This window comes from Eumetopias jubatus, unplaced genomic scaffold (genome assembly GCF_037043125.1).
Source record: "Eumetopias jubatus isolate StellerSeaLion01/CBP00866 unplaced genomic scaffold, mEumJub1_p1.0 scaffold_11, whole genome shotgun sequence".
Lineage (NCBI taxonomy): Eukaryota > Metazoa > Chordata > Mammalia > Carnivora > Otariidae > Eumetopias > Eumetopias jubatus.
The window spans coordinates 22,370,137-22,378,384 of NW_028274817.1; the positions used below are offsets into that span (position 1 = coordinate 22,370,137).

At 36.5% G+C, this 8,248-nt stretch overlaps 1 pseudogene; it reads left to right on the forward strand.

Moving 5' to 3' along the window:
- Positions 1–1,014: 1,014 nt before the first annotated feature.
- Positions 1,015–1,821, forward strand: LOC114223746 (S-formylglutathione hydrolase pseudogene; annotated as a pseudogene).
- The last annotated feature ends 6,427 nt before the right edge of the window (positions 1,822–8,248 follow it).

Below are 8,248 nucleotides of genomic sequence, written 5' to 3' on the forward strand. Positions count from 1 at the left end.
GATTAAATACTGAAACATTGATTACTGAACATAGCTTTATCCACTGTTGGCTTCTTATTAAAGAGGAACTAAAGATATTTGGATGAATTAGTAAACTTGTTTTGTGTCACATTGAAAAAGTTACTATGAGGAAAAATACACTTCTAGAAATTATGAAATATACTTTTGAATTTGCCAGTCCACAGAATGCTAGTGTAACAATCCAGAATTGCTTACTTCTTAGTTTTCACTAGAAATTGAGTATTCTAAGTGTTAAGAGTTCTCATTAAGACATGTAATTTAAACTACTAGAAATAAATAAGGAAAACATCTCTACGGGAGGGAACTAGGATGTGTTCTTGGTGAGAGAAGGTATGAGATATGATTTGTATTTGAATATGTGGTCTTTATGACTGGTTTATTTACTTAGCATAATGTTTTCAAGGTTCATCCATTTTGTAGCATGTATTCGCGCTACATTCTTTTTTATGGCTGGATAATATTCCATTGTATGAATATACCAAATTTCTGTTCATTCATTTATCAGTTAATGGATATGTGAGTTTTCCCCCCTATTTAGCTATTATGAATAATGCTATTAACATTAGTGTTAATTTAAGTGTGAACACAGATTTTCAATTCCCTCCACTGTATGGCTAGGAGTGGAATTGCTGTGTCATATACTAACTCTGCTTAGTGTGAAAAGTGTCTCAATTGTTTCCATAGCAATTGAGACATTTTACATTCGCATGAGAAATTTATGAATGATAAAATTTCTTCATAATGTTACCAAACAAGTTGTTTTCTGTTTTATTTTTGTTTCTTGGTTTTGTTTTCATTATAGTGATGCTGGTTGATATAAACTGGTATCTTAGTGTGTTTTTCATTTATGTTATCTAATGACTAATGATCTTGAGCATCATGTCATGTGGTTATTATTATTTATATATATATATATCTTTAGAGAAATATTTTTTCTTGTACAAAAAGGAAAATTAGAAATATTTTAATTTCAGGATGATGAGGCCCCGCCTTCCCGCTTCTGCTGCTGCTTGTTTCCCCGCCACCGCCAATCCCCGAGGATCATCTATCCTTTGGTGCAGGCAAAAAAGCAAGTAGCAATTGGTCAGGGGAACAATGGCATTAAAGAAGATTTCCAGCAACAAGTGCTTTGGAGGATTGCAGAAAGTTTTTGAACATGACAGTGTTGAACTGAACTGCAAAATGAAATTTGCTATCTACTTACCACCAAAGGCAGAAACTGGAAAATGCCCTGCACTATATTGGCTGTCTGGTTTGACTTTCATGGAACAAAATTTTATATCAAAGGCTGGTTATCATCAAGCTGCCTCCAAACATGGCCTTGTCATCATTGCTCCAGATACGAGCCCTCGTGGCTGCAATATTAAAGGAGAAGTTGAGAGCTGGGACTTTGGCACTGGTGCTGGGTTTTATGTGGATGCCACTGAAGATCCTTGGAAAACTAACTACAGAATGTACTCTTACGTAACTGAGGAGCTTCCCCAACTCATAAATGCCAATTTTCCAGTGGACCCCCAAAGGATGTCTATTTTTGGCCACTCCATGGGAGGCTATGGAGCTCTGATTTGTGCTTTGAAGAATCCTGGAAAGTACAAATCTGTGTCGGCATTTGCTCCCATTTGCAACCCAGTGCTCTGTCCTTGGGGCAAAAAAGCCTTTAGTGGATATTTGGGAACAGATCAAAGTAAATGGAAGGCTTATGATGCTACCCATCTTGTGAAGTCCTACCCAGGTTCTCAGCTGGACGTACTAATTGATCAAGGGAAAGATGACAGGTCAATGGCCTTCTTTACTAACTGAAGAAACCCAAAATGTACATTTATGGAAATCGTATAGCTCTCCTAATTTCTGAAAAATTATTAAAGGCTCCTGAAACATATATAAATGCTTAATTACTGTCTTGCTACCCAAATTTATGACCAATCAGACTTATGTTGTTCAATTAGTAGGAATAAGAACTATTAAAAATACCACCAGACTTCTTTCCACTGAAGGAAGATGGGACTCATTAGCCAAAGATTTTTATTGGATTCCAATATCTACTGACATTTGCAAATTCAAGCAAATATATGGATATGCCCTAAACAACAATGGAACTCTAAATTCACTCCAACTCAGCCTATAACAGCTACACCTACACAAACTAACATATGGTATATGGGAAAAGGAAGATTTTTTTTGGAAAGTATTGCAAAACATTCCTGTAATCTCCTTAGTATATTTTTATTTAATTAAATTATTTATTTCCTAAATTTATTATTAGGGGCTTTTTTGGTTATCTATTCCTTTATTGATGGGTAGATAGGTTGTTTTCAGGGTTTTGACTATTATGACAAAAATCAGCTGTAGGTATTTTTTTTATGTTCAGTTAGCCACTGTATGACATCATTTGTTTTTGATGTAGTGTTCAACGATTCATTCGTTACATATAACACCCAGTGCACATCACAACATGTACCCTCCTTAACACCCATCACCCTGTTACCTCTTCCCCCAACCCACTTCCCTTCTGAGACCCTCAGTTCATTTCCCCGGGTCCATAGTCTCTCATGGTTCATCTCCCTCTCTGATTTCTCCGCCTTCAGATTTCCCTCCCTTTCCCTGTAGTCCTCCGTGCTTATGTTCCACATATGAGTGAAACCATATGATAATTGTCTTTCTCTGCTTGACTTACTTCACTTAGCATAATACCCTCCAGTTCCATCCATGTCGATGCAAATGGTGGGTATTCATTCTTTCTGATGGCTGAGTAATATCCCATTCTATATATATACGACATCTTCTTTATCCATTCATCTGTTGAAAGGCCTCTTGATTCCTTCCACAATTTGTATGTTGTGCACATTGCTGCTATGAACATTGGGGTTTGTGTGCCCCTTCTTTTCACTACATCTGTATCTTTGGGGTAAATACCCAAATAATGCAATTGCTGGGTCAGAGAGTATCTCTATTTGTAACATGTTGAGGAACCTCCATACTGTTTTCCAAAGTGACTGTGCCAGCTTGCATTCCCACCAATGGTGTAAGAGGGTTCCCCTTTATCCACATCCTCAGCAACATTTGTTGTTTTTTTTGTCTTGTTAATTTTTGCCATTCTAACTGGTGTGAGGTGGTATCTCATTACAGTTCTGATTTGTATTTCCCTGATGGCTAATGATGTTCAGCATTTTTTCCTATGTCTGTTAGCCATTTGTATGTATTCTTTGGAGAAGTGTCCGTTCATGTCTTCTGCCCATTTTTTGACTGGGTTATTTGTTTTATGAGTGTTGAGTTTGAGAAGCTCTTAAATATCTTGGATACCAGCCCTTTATCTGTAGTGTCATTTTCAAATATCATCTCCCATTCTGTGGGTTGCCTCTTAGTTTTGTTGACTGTCTCCTATGCTGTGCAGAAGCTTTTTATCTTGATGAAGTCCCAAAAGTTCAGTTTTGCTTTTGTTTCCCTTGCCTTTGGAGACGTGTCTTGAAAGAATTTGCTGTGGCCGATGTGGAAGAGGTTACTGCCTATCTTCTCCTCTAGGATTTTGAAGGATTCCTGTCTCACATTAAGGTCTTTCATCCATTTTGAGTTTATCTTTGTGTATGGTGTAAGAAAATGTTCCAGTTTCATTCTTCTGCATGTGGCTGTCCAATTTTCCCAGCAGCACTTATTGAAGAGACTGTCTTTTTTCCATTGGATATTTTTTCCTGATTTGTCGAGAATTAGTTGACCGTAGAGTAGAGGGTTCATTTCTGTAGTCTCTATTCTGTTCCATTGGTCTATGTATCTGTTTTTGTTTCAACACCATGCTGTCTTGGTGATCACAGCTTTGTAATATAACTTGAAGTCAGGCAACGTGATGCCCCCAGCTTTGTTTTCTTTTTCAATTCCCTTGGCGATTCAGGGTCTTTTCTGGTTCCATAGAAATATCAGGATTGTTTGTTCTTGCTCTTTGAAAAATGCCAATGGTATTTTAATTGGGATGGCATTGAAAGTGTACATTGCTCTCAGCAAGATAGACATTTTAACAATGTTTCTTCTTCCAATCCATGAGCATGGAATGTTTTTCCATCTTTTTGTGTCTTCAATTTCTTTCATAAGTGTTCTGTAGTTTTGAGAGTATAGATCCTTCACCTCTTTGTTTAGGTTTATTCAGAGGTATCTTATGGTTTTTGTTGCTGTTGTGAATGGAATTGATTCCTTAATTTTTCTTGCTACAGTTACATTGTTAATGTATAGAAAAGTAACTGATATCTGTGCAGTGATTTTGTGTCCTGCCACATTGTTGAATTGCTGTATAAATTCTAGTAATTTGGGGGAAGACTTTTTGGGCTTTCCACATAAAGTATCATGTCATCTGCAAAGAGAGAGAGTTTGACTTCTTTGCCAATTTGGATGTTTTTTATTTCTTTTTGTTGTCTGATTACTGAGCCTCGAACTTCCAGCACTATTTTGAATAATAGTGGTGAGAGTGGGCATTCCTGTCATGTTCCTGACCTTAAGGGAAAAGTTCTCAGCTTTTCCCCATTAATAATGATATTTGCTGTGGACTTTTCATAGATGGATTTTATGATATTGAAGAATGTTCCCTCTATCCCTATACTCTGAATAGTTTTAATCAGGAACAGATGTTGTGTTTTGTCAAATGCATTTTGTACATCAGTTGAGAAGACTATGTGGTTCTTTTCTTTTGTTAATGTGCTCTATCATATTGATTGATTTGTGAATGTTGAACCACCCTTGCATCCCAGGAATAAATCCCACTTGGTCATGGTGAATAACACTTTTAATATATGTTGGAACCTATTAGTTAGGATCTTGTTAAGTATTTTGGCAACCATGTTCATCAGGGATATTTATCTGTAATTCTCCTTTTTGATGGGATCTTTGCCAGGTTTTGAGATCAGGGTAATGCTGAGTTTGGAAGAGAGAGTTTGGAAGTTTCCCTTCTGTTTATATTTTTTGGAACAGCTTCAGTAGAATAGGAGTGAATTCTTCTTTAAATGTTTGCTAGAATTCCCCTGGGAAGCCATCTGGCCCTGGTCTTTTTTGAGGAGGTTTTTGGTTACTGCTTCAATTTCACTACTGGTTATTGGTCTATTCATGTTGTCTATTTCTTCCTGTTTCAGTTTTGGTAGTTCGTAAGTTTCCAGGAAAGCATCCGTTTCTTCCAGTTTGCTTAATTTGTTGGCATATAGTTACTGGTAATAATTTCTAATAGTTGTTTCTATTTCCTTGGAGTTAGTCGTGATCTCTCCCCTTTCATTCATAATTCTATTAATTTGGGTCTTTTCTCTTTCCTTTTGGATAAGTCTTGCCAGAGGTTTATCGATCTTATTAATTCTTTTAAAGAAGCAGCTCCTAGTTTTGTTGATCTGTTCTACTGTTTTCTGGGTTCTAATTTATTGCTCTCTGCTCTAATCTTTATTATTATTCTCCTGTGGTTTAGGTTTTACTTGCTGTTCTTTCTCCAGATCCCTTAGGTATAAGGTTAGCTTGTGCATTTAGGATTTTCTAATTTTCTGAGAGAGGCTTGGATAGCTATTTATCTTCCTCTTAGGACCACCTTTGCAGTATCCCATAGGTTTTGGACTGAAAGGTTTTCATTCTCATTAGTTTCCATGAATTGTTTAAGTTCTTCTTTGATTTCCTGGTTGATCCAATCATTCTTTAGCAGGATGGTCTTTAACTTCCAAGTGTTTGAATTCCTTCCGGATTTTTTCTTGTGATTGTGTTCCAGTTTCAAGGCATTGTGGTCTGCTAACATGCAGGGAAAAAATCTCAGTCTTTTGGTGTTGGCTGAGACCTGATTTGTGACCTAGTATGTGGTTTATTTTGGAGAAAGTTCTGTGTGTATTTGAGAAGAATGAGTATTCTGTTGTTTTAGGATGGAATGATCTGTATATATCTACAAAGTCCATCTGGTCCAATGTGTCATTCAAAGCTCTTGTTTCTTTGTTGACCTTCTGTTTAAATGATTTGTCCAATGCTGAGAGTAGAGTGTTAAAATCTCCTACTATTAATGTATTATTGTCAATCTGATTCTTTATTTTGGTTAACAGCTGGCTTATGTAGTTGGCTGCTCCTGTGTTGGGGGCATAGATATTTACTGTTGTTAGATTTTCTTGTTGGATACACCATTTAAGAATGATATGGTGTCCCTCTGGATCTCTTATTACAGACTTTGTTTTAATTCTAATTTGTCTGATATAAGAATTGCAGCCCCAGCTTTCTTTTGAGGTCTGTTGGCATGATAAATGATTCTCCATCCCCTCACTTTCAGTCTGGAGGTGTCTTTAAGTTCCAAATGAGTCTCTTGTAGATAGCATATGGATGGGTCCTGTCTTTGTATCTAATCTGCAACCTTGTGTCATTTCATGGGAGCATTTAGGCCATTCACATTGAGAGTTACTACTGAACAATATGTATTTATTGCCATCCTATTGTCTGCACAGTCCCTTTTTCTATGGATTGTCTCTGTAAATTTCTGGTCTATATTACTTTTGGGGTCTTTCTTCTTTTATAGAATCCCTCTTAATATTTCTTGCAGGGCTGGTTTGGTGGTCACATATTCTTTTACTTTCTGCCAGTCCTGGAAGCTCTTTATCTCTCCATCTGTTCTGAATGACAGCTTTGCTGGATAAAGTATTCTTGGATGCATGTTCTTCTCATTTAGTACCCTAAATATGTCTTGCCAGCCCTTTCTGGCTTGCCAGGTCTCTGTGGACAGGTCTGATGTTATTCTGATGTTCCTTCCTCAGTATGTAAGAAATCTCTTCCTCCTAGCTGCTCTCAGGGTGGCTTCCTTTGTTCTAGAATTTGTGAGTTTTACTATTATATGCCAGGGCATTGGTCTGTTATCCTTGATCTTGGGAGGATTTGTGCCTCTTGGATATGAATTCTTGTTTCATTCCCCAGATTAGGGAAGTTCTCAGATACAATTTGCTCAAAAATACCTTCTAGCCCTCTCTCTCTCCCCACCCCCTCAGGGATCCCAATAATTCTGACATTGGAACGTTTCATGGCATTGTTAATCTCTCTAAGTCTATTCTCATGGATTTTAAGCAGTTAGTTCCAAGCCTCCTCCTGTTCTTTCCTTTCTATCAGTTTATCTTCTAGATCACCAATTTGTTCTTCTGCCTCATTTACCCTAGCTGTTAAGAGTATCTAGATTAGATTGGATCTCACTGATAGCATTTTTAAGTTCTGTCAGTTCAGCTCTTGTTTCTATCCTTAGAGATTCTATATTGTTGCTAATGGTTTTCTCAAGCCTAGCTATTGACTTCATAATTGTTACCCTGAAGTCTATTTCTGACATCTTGATTATATCCATATCCATTAGGTCTGTGGGAGAGACAATTGTCTCTGGTTCTCTTCTTTGTTGGGAGTTCCTCCTCCTAGTCATTCTGTTGAGGAGTGGTGTAGGGAATGTACAGAGTCCTAAATATTAACAACAATCCAGGGAAGATGCACCCTGAAAATCTGGAGTGGTTGGAAACCACCACCAAAAAAAATAATAATAATAAAATAAAAAGCCAAAATGAAACCCAGGAATAAAATTTATGAAATTAAAAGATTAAAAAAAATAAAAATTAAAAATTAAAATAAGGTGAGGGTGAGGGGAGGGAAGGCTATACCCACTCAATGTGGGCAAGGTAGTGTGTTTCATTACTTCCTGGGTGTACTTTGTTCTCTTTGTTAGAGAACACTACTTCTCAGAGTTCCAGGGAAAATAAAACTGCTACGTATATAAAGGTAGTATTGAATATGGAAAAAAGGACTACATTGAAGCTTTTATCTATAAATAAACGTGTGTGTGTGTGTGTGTGTGTGTGAAAAAGAACAAGTTAAAAAGCTATTATGAAATATTATGTTAAACATCTAGTTGAAATGAAAAAAGTAAAAAGAAAAAACAGAAGAAACATGAGAAAGATTAAAAGGAAAAATATATATAGGTGGGAAAAAGTACAAGTTAAACAGCTACTATGAAATATGTTATATTAAACATGTAGTTGAAAGGAGAAAAGAGAGGAAACATGAGAAAGAATAAAAAGAAAAAAGTATAGGTGTGAAAAAGTACAAGTTAAAAATCTACTATGAAATATGTTATATTAAATAGCTAGTTGAAATGAGAAGGTAAAAAGAAAAAACAGAGAAGAAATATGAGAAAGAATAAAGAAGAAAGAAAGAAAAAAGTTGTATCTGAGAAATACACCAGCCATGGGGCAACACCTGGAGTTCAATATAC